This window comes from Phyllobates terribilis, unplaced genomic scaffold (genome assembly GCF_046119375.1).
Source record: "Phyllobates terribilis strain yellow unplaced genomic scaffold, ASM4611937v1 Scaffold_2__4_contigs__length_985480577, whole genome shotgun sequence".
Lineage (NCBI taxonomy): Eukaryota > Metazoa > Chordata > Amphibia > Anura > Dendrobatidae > Phyllobates > Phyllobates terribilis.
Window position 1 is genome coordinate 535703199 of NW_027362762.1, and position 12976 is coordinate 535716174.

The window sequence follows — 12976 nt, forward strand, 5'->3', positions numbered from 1 at the left end:
CAAAAGGTGCTGCATGCTAATTGTCCCTAACCAGGGAACCTCCCTCCTGCTCTCAGACACAGCCTTTAATATTTGTGGCATCCAGGCCTGGGGTGACACACTTGCATGGTGCACCACCTCCCACCATGCAAGACTGCAATCTTACCTGTCAGTCCATGCTGCACTCTTTGCTCCAGTACCTGCTCTGTCCATGTCTCTTGTCTGATTGCTTAGGGCGTCGGCGCGGCTTTCTGTTTGTTTCTTATAGCTACTGTGTGCACAGTCCTAATGCATCCCCAGCCTATTGCTGTGAGTCACTGGATACTTAAACCCCCTCCACCCAGTAGGAGGTGCCTGAGCAACACTTTCACTCAGTTTGTCTTTTGCAACTGAGGTGCCAGGTCCTGTCCTGACTCTAGTCTGTCTGCCACCCTGGGGGCTGAGTACCCAGGGCCTTTTCCTGTACCTGTGACTTCTAGTCTGTTTCCGCCACCCTGGGGGCCGCGTACCCAGGGCCACTACCTGTATCTCTGACTTCTAGTCTGTTTCCGCCACCCTGGGGGCTGAGTTCCCAGGCTCGTTCTTGTATCTTGTTCCCAGTTCAGTTCCTGTCTGAACAGTGTCCTAGCCCGTTACTTGTTTCTCTCTATGTCCGCACCTTCCCTTTGCCTGCAGTGTCTGAACCCGCACCTAACTCCAACTCGTTGTCTCTGTACTTCTGTTTGTGAGTTTTGTGTCCACTCGCTACATCATTGTAAGTACCTTGTGAGTATCTGGTTCTGCTTGTCCCCTTTCCCTGCCTCCGTATCTACCTCCTGTGTTCTAACCATCTTCCTGTATTTTCCAGTCTGTTCCATGTGAACAGAGCCCTGTCCTGTCTGCCTTCACCTTCTGTTCTGTTCTGCTTGTTCACCGCTCCGGCGGTTCCGCTCTGCTCCGCTTGTTTACCGTATCTGCGGTTCTGTTCTGCTTGTTCACCGCTCCAGCGGTTCCGTTCTGCTCCGTTTGTTTATCGCACCTGCGGTTCTGTTCTGCTCTGCTTGTTCACCGCTCCGGCGGTTCCGCTCTGCTTCGCTAGTTTACCGCTCCTGCGGTTCTGCTCTGCTCTGCTTGTTCTCCGCACCTGCGGTTTTGCTCCGCTATGCTTCCTCACCGCACCTGCGGTTTTGCTCTGCTCTGCTTGTTCACCGCACCTGCGGTTTTGCTCCGCTCTGTTTGTTCACCGCACCTGCGGTTTTGCTCCGCTCTGCTTGTTCACGGCTCCTGCGGTTCTGCTCTGCTAGTCCACCGCACCTGCGGCTCTGTTCCTGTATCCCAGTCTGTACTGGTCGCTATCCAACCTGCGTTCATACCTGCCAGTATCTGCCTGTCTGCATTCCAGCCGTGCCTGTCAGCACCCACCTGTCTGCATACCAGCCGCGCCTGCCAGTACCCACCTGCCTACATACCAGCCGTGCCTGCTAAGTACCCACCTGCCGTCATACCAGCCGTGCCTGCCAGTACCCACCTGTCTGCATACCAGCTAACCTGCCTGTTCCTGCATTCCCCGGTGTGGGTCAACAGCTGTGACCAGGGTCTGACCTGGAGTAGCACCTGGTCCCTCTGCTCGGTTCCTCCCTGGTACACGGAGTCAACTGAGCCGCCGTGGGACCTTGGTCGGACCGGGTTGATACTTAGTTACACCCCTCCAAGCACTCCTCGGTTCATGGTACAGTGGGATCACTAATCACGCTCACGCCAGTCAGTCCCAGCGCGAGCGTAACAGTTAAAATGACATTTCCCGGTGAATGCATTTGTCACGGTTGGAAGCAATGCAAAAGTGCAAAAACGCATAAAAAATGCCACTTGTGAACAGAGCCCAAGGTGTGGAGGAGTATTTTTGTTTTTGGTTATTTATTTTACCTTATACACAAGTCTTTACCCTGGAAAGGATGTTCCTTAACATATTTCACAGGAAAACCATTTCAGTTTCGTTTTTGAACGTTTTATTTTGAGCCCGTAAAAGTGGCTTAATACCTCTGACCACGTTGTTGACAGCAGTGACCTGGGGGTCATAAATGCTTCCTGGGGCGATCCCCATGCTGTCCACATGTCATTTGAGCACTGTCGCTATAGTTTTGGGCACTTTTTAGGCTTTCTACAGACTGCCGGGTGTGCCACCGCAAAAATGCTCAGGTCTCCCATAGACTAACACTGGGCTCGTTGCTTGGGTCGAGCACCCGAGTATCATGGTGAGCTCGGCCCGAGCTTCGAGCACCCGAGCATTTTAGTGCTCGCTCAACACTAAAGAGGATGCATTGCAGGCGGAGCACGATGAGATGGAGCAAGGAACCATACAGGGTGATTACACACAGCCAAGCCTCCTCTCATCCCAACGCGGATTGGGTGACAATGAGGAAGAGGAGGAGGAGGAGGAAAGACAGGAGCTAGTTTCATGCACTATAGACGATACTACCTGCACAGCTGTCATACCGTCTGTTCAGCGTGGATGGCCAGAGGACAGAGAGGAGGAGGAGGAGAGCATGGTCAGTCATCCTCTTGGTGAGGACACGGAAGTCTTGCCTGTTAGTAGTCTGGCACGCATGACTGAGTTTATGTTACGCTGCCTTTCCCATGACCCTCGTGTTCTCAAAATCTTGGGTGGCAGTCATTACTGGTTGGTGACACTTCTAGACCCACGCTACAAGGAGAACTTTCTATCTCTTATTCCTGAGGCGTACAGGTCTACAAAAATGGGGCTGTACCCGAAGGCCCTTGTTGCGGAACTAGTAAAGAAATTCCCATCTGAAAATGCTGGCAGCAGAGGGCACACTTCGTTGGACAACCAAGGAGTACAGGCGAGAGAGACACAACTTCAATCCAGCAGAGGCAGGGGAACACTGTCAAAGTTCTGGGAGAGTTTTCTCAGACCCTCCCATTGAACAGGCCCTGAGGCGTGGGGTACTCTCACAAGGAGTGCAAAGTTTGGGAAGATGCTGAGGGAGTACCTTGCCGACTGTACCAACGTCCTCCGTGATTCCGCTCTGCCTTATAATTATTGGGTATCCAAGCTGGATACGTGGAATGAACTGGCTCTCTATGCCTTGGAGATCTTGGCCTGCCCTGCCGCCAGCATTTTATCAGAGCGGGTTTTTAGTGCTGCTGGTGGAATTATAACTGATAAGCGCATCCGCCTGTCAACTGAAAATGCTGACAGGCTGACTCTTAGAAAAATGAGCAAGGGCTGGATTGGGCCAGACTTCTCAACACCACCGAATGATAGCAGCGTAACATAAACTCAAATCCAGTGTCTTTTCTTGGAAGGTGTATTCCCATGCACCTTTTCACAGCCACACATGGGTTTACGCTTCCTGATTTTGGCTATTTGCTCTTGTCCTCCTCCTTCTCCTCATCCTCCACCACCATATCACCAGGGTGACCATGGTCCGTGATGCAACACCCACATAATTTTTTTAAAGGGTGTTTATGATGCCTGTAAAAAAAAATTTTTATACAGTATGTTCATGTATACCCCCCAGGGGTAAATTTTTGTCAGCCCATACACTTAGTGCATGGGCATTACAAGTATAGGAGGCCCACTTCTTTCTAATGGGAACATTTTTTTATGAGGCCCTCCTCCACGTCTCTTCCAAGGGTCATTGAAGTGCCGCCAAATTTTTGGCAGCCCTTGCATTCACTGCATAGGCCAACACTATGGGACTCTCTCTCCTTTCTAATGGGAATTTGTCGTTACTGTGACCCTGCTCTATGTGTCTTTAAATTCTTAGTGGGGTTTTTCCTAAAATTGGTCAGTCATTGGACTCACTGCATATGACTCGCCTCCTGGGCCGTGGGGCACTCGGATCTGGGCAGTAGGGAACGATGGGGGTAGTAGTGGCGACCCGATTCCGTGGCTCAGGGTGGTCAGACCAATGCTACGTGGTGTTGGTAATGTCCGACTACAACACCCGTGGATTTGCGGTCATTAGGAACCGCCGCTGCAAGGCAAACCACTGGGGCTGATGATGTATGCAGCTGGGATGGTGTGACTCCCCACTGGAAGAGTGCGGCCCCAGGGCAGTGTAGTGGGTGGTGGGAGTGATGGTGGTGAGAGTCCCAGTACCGGTAATGCCGAAGGAGCGAAAAAGCACACAGACAACGTACTGCAGTCCAGGGTCTTTACTCACGGTTAATATCCAAGTCACTTCTGCAGGGAATGACTGCCCGAGCCGTGCTGCGTCCACCAGGTGAGGGGCTCGGTCAACTCCCAGACAGCTCAGGAGTATGGCTCAAGACCCCCTTTTGTCCTTTTTCTGGCCTGCCTCACCAGTGACCCACTTTTGTCCAGCTGCCGTGGACTTGTGCGGTTAAACGTGGGCCCCGTCCTCCGCTGTCCTATATGGTGCCTTCCTAGCAGGTTTGATGAGGTGCTGCACCAATAAATGGTCACAGCCTCCGGTCTTTGGCTGAGGGTTGTTTCTCCTCCACCAACTTGGGATCCGGTACCCTTAATCTGCCTGACCCTTCACCCTGGATTCTCGTGGGTTCTTAGGGTCCCTTCCACCTTCTTGTTCCTGAGCCCTTCTGTTTCTTCCTCTCTTTCTTTGCTGTTCCTTTCTGTTTCTGTTCTTTTCTGTTCTTGTTCCTTTCTGTTCCTGGCCCTCTCCTCAGGCCGGCCTCATGGAGCTGGGCCCAGACTGAGCCACAGCTCCCTGTCAGCCCTCTCTGGCCGAAATCCTCTCTCTTCTCCTCCTGCTTGAACTGACCCAGAACTAAGATGGTGCCCACCTTTTATACCTCCCTCTAGAAACATGAGCCCAGGTGACCAGCAACCAATGGGCTCCTTCCTACGCTCAGGAACCAACCCCTATCTGCCCCTACAGCACTGGGTGTTCCACCCCCCTCCCCACTCCAGACAGGGACATAGTCGGTCGTGCCTGCACTTTTGTCTAGTGGGAGCACCGTTGAGCTGTCCCTCGGAAATGGGGTGTGTGTGCTGTATGCAGCTAACTGAGCCCTGGTCCATACTCCATCCTTACCTGGGAGTGGAATACCAAACCTCTGGCAGAGGTGCAATACCCCTGTAGCGGCCGAACCCTCGGGGCACTACACATACCCTATAACTGTATAGCAGACTCCCTCCTTTCTAATGGGAACATGTCGTACATTGTTACTGTGGCCCTGCTCTATGTGTCTTGAAATTCTTAGTGGGGTTTTTCCTAAAATTGGTCAGCCGTTGGACTCACTGCATACCCTATAACTATATAGCAGACCCTCTCCTTTCTAATGGGAATTTGTCGTTACTGTGGCCCTGCTCTATGTGTCTTTAATTTCTTAGTGGGGTTTTTCCTAAAATTGGTCAGCCATTGGACTCACGGCATACCCTATAACTGTATAGCAGACCCTCTCCTTTCTAATGGGAACATGTCGAACTTGTTACTGTGTCCCTGCTCTGTGTGTCTTTAAATTCTTAGCGGGGATTTTCCTAAAATTGGTCAGCTGTTGGACTCATTGCATACCCTATAACTGTATAGCAGACCCTCTCCTTTCTAATGGGAACATGTCATACTTGTTATTGTGGCCCTGCTCTGTGTGTCTTTAAATTCTTAGTGGGGTTTTTCCTAAAATTGGTCAGCCGTTGGACTCACTGCATACCCTATAACTGTATAGCAGAACCTCTCCTTTCTAATGGGAATTTGTCATTACTGTGGCCCTGCTCTATGTGTCTTTAAATTCTTAGTGGGGTTTTTCCCAAATTTTGGCAGCCCTTGCGGTCACAGCATGGGCATTACCACCTGCTCCTTTATAATGGGAACATTTTTTTTACTGAGACCCTCCTCTATGTCTCTTCAAAGGGGTATTGGGTTGCGTCCAAATTTTTGGCAGCCCTTGCAGTCACTGGATACGCAATAACAGTATAGGAGACCCACTTGTTAATAATAGGAACAGCATAGCCGGCTGATGGCTCTCTAATAATAGCGAGGGCCGACTACTGGCCTTTTAAGAATAGTAAGGGCTGTCTGATAGCCGTATAAAAATAGGCTTTGTGACTTTCATGTCCCTCCATCATAAATAAAACAGGATGTGTCTGATGATGTGTCACACACCACATTGCCAGATAAGGTTGTAAAATGTTAAAATGACATTTCCCGGTGAATGCATTTGTCTTAAAAACTAACGTAAAAAAACAAAACAATAGGATCTTTCTTTAGTATAAAAAACAGCGTCACCAATTTAACCTCAATGTAATCACAATGTTCGGCTCATGCACCTCCTCCTCCATCTCCGAAATGACTACATCAGTCACAAGCTGACAGCACTGCAGCACTGCCTTGGCCAAACGGTAACAAGCTGTGCTGAAGATAACATGCTTAATGCTTAATTGACAAATCACCCAGCGCTGCAGAGTTGTTGAAAGCTGTAACACAGCAGCCTGATCTGTGGCTCTCACCACTGAACATACAGCCAGGCATGGTCGTGTGTGACAATGGGTGGAACCTAGTGACGGAGAAATGACAGCCGGGGTAGATACGGTTTCCCTCTATGCCAGTCCTTTCACCGAGCTAAATAATATGACTGTGGTGAAATACAACTCCCACTGAGAAGCTGTTTCAGATTAAAAAACATTGTGCCCACCAGAGGATTTGATTCTGAGGGCTAACCTTTCTCACCCACTCAAGAGCCCCATAGCAGCTGCAAAGTTAGCGCTATCATGAACTCTCCTGAGGTAGAAGCCAAGGCACACCAGAGGATTCTCTGGTGGGACCGTTCAACCCTGCTGAGAAGCAGTCCTTGCTAAGAAAAGTGTGTAGGAAGGTTACTAGACACTCTATTTTTACTGAGGAGGAAACACACCCAAACATGGGGAGTGTAACGGATCTGGGAGGTGGAACCTCTGAGCAACGATACAAAGGGGCAGTCCTTGTAAGGTAGCGGGTGGCTCCCAGGGTAGGCGGGCAGGTAGTCACGGCAAGTGACGGGGACAGTCTCTGGGTAGAAGGGCAGGAGGTCACGGCAAGTGACGAGGACAGTCTCTGGGTAGAAGGGCAGGAGGTCACGGCAAGTGACGGGAACAGTCTCTTGACAGGCGGGTGGTCACGGCAAGTGACGGCTAAGCCTCCAGATAGGCTAGCAGGCGGGTAGCAGGTGGACGCTCCCAGGTGAGCGGGCAAGAGTCTCTGGACAGGCAGGTGGTCACATCAGGTGACGGCAGAGCCTCCAGGTAGGCTAGCAGGCAGGTAGCAGGCGGACGCTCCCAGGTGAGCGGGTAAGAGTCTCTGGACAGGCAGGTGGTCACAGCACGTGACGGCAGAGCCTCCAGGTAGGCTAGCAGGCAGGTAGCAGATGAGCGCTCCCAGGTGAGCGGGCAATCAGATCCATAGACAGACTGGCAGGGCTGGTAGGCAAACTGACGGACCGCAGGAATGCAAGTAGATAGACAAGTATCAGGCAGGTATCAAGCAGGAATCTGGCAGGTAACTGGCAGGTAACTGGCAGGTATCTGGTAACGGGACCTGGGGGCTGAAGCAGAGTGATAGCCTATGCAACAACATTGCTCGGGCACCTCCATTTTGGAGGAGGTGCCTTATATATGGTGAGGTCCTCCGGCCATTGGCCGGGGACTCCTTAGGACGGCGCGCCCGGCTCCTTTAAGAGAGGGGGAGCGCGCGCGCTCGCGCCCTAAGCACAGTGGCCGGGAAGCAGCGCGCGCTGCCAGCAGAGCGGTAGGAGGACGGCGGGCACGGAGCGGAGAGGTGAGGGGAACAGCGTCCCTGCTTAGCAGGAGGCAGGGACACCGACGCTACAGTACCCCCCCCCTTTAGGCCCCCCCTTTTTTAGGCCAGACAGAAATTTATTAAGGATGAGAGGGGCTCCCACGTTCTCTCCACAGGACCAAACCCCTTCCAATCCACTAAAAAAAAGGTCTTTCCTCTTACCCTTTTGGTGGCCAGAATGTTCTCTACCTCAAACTCATTTTCAGCAGAAACCGGAGCAGGAGGCATACCTGTAGACTTGGAAAAAGAGTTAAGTACCACGGGTTTGAGGAGAGATACATGGAAGGAGTTAGGGATCCGCAAGTTGGCCGGGAGTTTCAATTTATAGGCCACTGGGTTGATTTGTTTGATAACTTCCAGTGAGCCGATGAACCGAGGCCCTAACTTGTAGGAAGGAATCTTGAGCCGGACATACTTGGACGAGAGCCAGACTTTATCTCCAGGACGGAATTGTGGAGGATCCAGGCGTTTTTTGTCAGCGTGTCTTTTCATCCACTCGGACGACTGAAGGAGTGCGGATCGGGTACTCTCCCAAATGGAGGAGAATTCGCTAACGAGAGATTCCGCAGCCGGATTGTCCACCGAGGTGGAGATGGGAAATGGGATCCGAGGATGCTGACCGAAGACAACAAAAAACGGGGATTTGGAGGAAGATTCGCTCTCGTGATTATTGTAAGAGAACTCGGCCCATGGTAGGAGATCCACCCAGTCCGAATGGTGGGCATTAACGAAGTGCCGGAGGTAACTGGTCAGGATCTGATTGATCCGCTCCACTTGACCATTGGACTGTGGGTGGTAAGCGGAGGAGAAGTCCAGGGTGACATCCAGCAGCTTACATGTGGCTCTCCAGAAGCGTGAGGTGAACTGAACCCCGCGATCCGACACGATGTGGAGGGGCAGGCCATGGAGACGGAAGATGTGGCGGATAAAGTCTTTAGCCAGCTCGGGTGCAGTCGGGAGGCCCGGCAGGGGAATGAAGTGAGCCATCTTGGAAAAGCGGTCAGTGACCACCCAAATGACCATACAACCGGCAGAGACAGGGAGATCCGTTATAAAGTCCATAGCTATATGCTGCCACGGGGCAGCAGGTACTGGAAGAGGAAGGAGGCGACCGGCTGGCAGATGTCTCGGAACCTTGTTGCGGGCGCAGGACACACAGGCTGAAACAAAGTCTATTACGTCCTTGTGCAGGGTAGGCCACCAGTAATGCCGGGTAATAAGCTGGAGGGTCTTTCTCTGACCGGCGTGGCCAGCTAGCTTAGATGAGTGACCCCAGTGTAGGATCTTCTTCCGATCAGGTACTGTTACGAACGTCTTACCGGGAGGGAGACGATTTAGATTCACGGGGGCCACCTGCATTACTCTGGCGGGATCAATGATGTGCTTAGGCTCCTCCTCTAGATCAGACACCAGGAAGGATCGGGACTAGGCGTCAGCTTTGATGTTTTTTTCTGCCGGGCGAAAATGAAGAACGAAATCAAAGCGGGCAAAAAACAAGGACCACCGGGCTTGGCGCGGGTTAAGTCTCTGGGCGCTCTGGAGGTAAGCCAAGTTCTTGTGGTCCGTGTAAATAATTACCGGGTGAAGAGCCCCCTCGAGCAGGTAACGCCACTCCTCCAGTGCCAGCTTAATGGCCAATAACTCTCGGTCTCCTATAGAATAATTGCGCTCAGAAGGGGAGAAGAGTTTGGAGAAGAAGCCGCAAGTTACCATTCTTCCGGAAGACGACTTTTGGGTAAGTACCGCTCTGGCTCCAGAGGAGGAGGCGTCCACTTCCAGGAAGAATTGTTTGTTGCCGTCCGGACGATGCAGCACCAGGGCGGAAGAGAAAGCCTGTTTTAAGGAAAGAAAGGCTTCCTCTGCTTCGGGCGGCCATTCTCTGGGATTAGTGCCCTTACGGGTGAGCGCAGAGATTGGAGCAGTCCGGGAAGAGAAGTGCGGTATGAAGAGGCGGTAGTAGTTGGCGAAGCCCAGGAACCGCTGAATAGCCTTCAACCCCTCTGGTCGGGGCCACTTCTGCATGGCAGACAGTTTCTCAGGATCCATTCTGGCCGGTCTGAGAGATTATGTAGCCCAAGAACGGAAGCAAGGTTTGCTCAAAGAGGCACTTCTCATATTTAGCGTAGAGGTGGTTCAGCCTAAGCCTGAGCAGGACCTGACGAACATCCCTCCGGTGAGTGAGAAGATCCGGAGAAAAGACCAAGATGTCGTCCAGGTACACCACTACGCAGGAGTAGAGAAGGTCCCGGAAGATGTCATTGACCAACTCTTGAAAGACGGCGGGAGCGTTACAGAGACCGAAGGGCATTACCAGATATTCATAGTGGCCGTCCTGGGTGTTGAATGCCGTCTTCCATTCATCCCCCTGACGGATACGGACCAGGTTATACGCCCCACGGAGGTCCAGCTTGATGAAGATTCTAGCCCCCCTCAGACGGTCAAATAATTCCGGAATGAACGGAAGGGGGTATTTATTCTTCACCGTGATCTGGTTAAGGCCTCTATAGTCTATACAGGGACGGAGTGAGCCGTCCTTCTTTTTGACGAAGAAGAAGCCTGCTCCCGCCGGGGAGGTCGATTTCCGGATAAATCCCCGGGCCAGATTCTCCTCAATATATTCAGACATGGACCGGGTCTCAGCAGCGGACAAAGGGTAAATACGCCCACGGGGAGGAGTAGCGCCGGGCATCAGGTCGATTGGGCAGTCGTATGGTCTATGAGGGGGTAATGTCTCTGCCTCCTTTTTATTAAAGACATCCGCATAAGACCAATAGGGAACCGGAAGACCAGGTAGATTGGCTGGGGTACGAGAAGGACGGACAGGATGGACGGGAACTAAACAAGTCTTATGGCAGTCCTGTCCCCAGCGAAGGACTTCTCCGGTCTGCCAATCAAGCACGGGTGCATGTTTCTGAAGCCAAGGTAGGCCTAGCAAGAGGGCGTGAGAGAGTCCAGGCAGAACATGAAAGAAGATGCTCTCAGAGTGCAGCATTCCCACCTGCAGGGTTATGGATTCGGTGATGAGTTGGATGGGATGTGGTAAGAGGCCCCCATCCACGGCAGCGACAGATAAGGGTACAGCCAGAGGTTTGGTGGGAATGCGGTATTTCTCTACCAGGGACTGAGAAATGAGATTTCCGGCAGCTCCAGAGTCAAGTTGGGCTAGTTCAAAATAACGGTTTTCCCCGCAGATGATAGAGACCGACAGCAACAGAGATGGAGAGGGTTTACTCTTGTCTAGGACGACCTCTCTGAGCGATCCTAGACACAGGCGTTTCCCGACCTCTCCGGGCAGGAACGGATCCGGTGCTCCTTACTGCCTGTTATGTTCTGCTACCAGAGCTAAGGAAAGAGAGGAGATCTGTCCCTACGATAGAACTCAACTGAATCCCTACGATGTAACAGGGAACCTGATCCTGCGATCAGACCTGCTAAAGTCCTAAGCTAGTCTGTACGGAGACCTATAGATGTGGGGAAGGAATCCCTACAAGTACTAAGGACTCGGAGGAATATAGGACACCTCCTAACAGAAATAGTAGCAGACAGACCAACAAACAAAATATATAGAACATAGAGGTCCGTAGACCAAGCAAACTAACAGAGTTAGATACAGAGCACAGGCTAGCTAGAAAGTAGTTCGCCTATTAAGAATAAACTCCTATTAAGAATATAAGACCAAAGAGGGGGAAAAGGAATAGGGTAAAGGGGATGTCTATAGTATGCAGAGTAAAGACCACATTCCAAGAAAAACCAGCCGGAGAGTGAGCTGTTGGACAATATACGTTTTTATTAATGAATCATATCAACATAAAAGAAAAATCTCTAGTTGAAGGTTACAATAAGTAAACATGGTGATGTGAGAAGCATAACTAGGGCAGATAGAAAAATGCCAAGAGAAGGAAAACCAAATCCCTGTCAGCAGAATCACACAAACCAACAAGTCCAAATTAATCACATGTGTATAAAACAAATATGTTCAGCTAATAGATGAACATACAAGTATACCTTAAATATAGGTCCATTAAGGTAGGTATAATAAAATAATCTCTATATAAGGTAATAAGCTAGAGGTCATTCACGATAACTGGCAGTAGGAGTCAGTAACAGTAAGTACTATAAATCCCATTGAGCCGTATAATATAAAGCCTGAATGTCTCTAGAATCAATAAGGGAGTCCAGGAATGACACACAATATACACATGTGAATAGTCAAGGTATATGTTAAATGCATAATGTTAGCGACGATATTCATTACCTTGAGACATATTGGGCATGTCGGTATGCGGGTCCCGGGGACAGGGAGCTGGCAGCGCGCCTCGACGCGCGTTTCACCTACGTAGCTTCGTCAGGAGGCGTGCAGCTCCTGACGAAGCTACGTAGGTGAAACGCGCGTCGAGGCGCGCTGCCAGCTCCCTGTCCCCGGGACCCGCATACCGACATGCCCAATATGTCTCAAGGTAATGAATATCGTCGCTAACATTATGCATTTAACATATACCTTGACTATTCACATGTGTATATTGTGTGTCATTCCTGGACTCCCTTATTGATTCTAGAGACATTCAGGCTTTATATTATACGGCTCAATGGGATTTATAGTACTTACTGTTACTGACTCCTACTGCCAGTTATCGTGAATGACCTCTAGCTTATTACCTTATATAGAGATTATTTTATTATACCTACCTTAATGGACCTATATTTAAGGTATACTTGTATGTTCATCTATTAGCTGAACATATTTGTTTTATACACATGTGATTAATTTGGACTTGTTGGTTTGTGTGATTCTGCTGACAGGGATTTGGTTTTCCTTCTCTTGGCATTTTTCTATCTGCCCTAGTTATGCTTCTCACATCACCATGTTTACTTATTGTAACCTTCAACTAGAGATTTTTCTTTTATGTTGATATGATTCATTAATAAAAACGTATATTGTCCAACAGCTCACTCTCCGGCTGGTTTTTCTTGGAATGTGGTCTTTACTCTGCATACTATAGACATCCCCTTTACCCTATTCCTTTTCCCCCTCTTTGGTCTTATAGCTAGAAAGTAGTTATACAATGAAGTCCAGCAAAGCCAGAAGGGCGGAGCAGGATTAAATAGGCCAACAAGGTCATGTGACCAGCAAAGGAAAAAAAAACCTAAGAGCAAGGTTCTAACAGTACCCCCCCTTCTAAGAGGATCCTCCGGATCACCTAGGACCAGGCTTATCAGGAAATCTCCTGTGAAACGCTCTGATA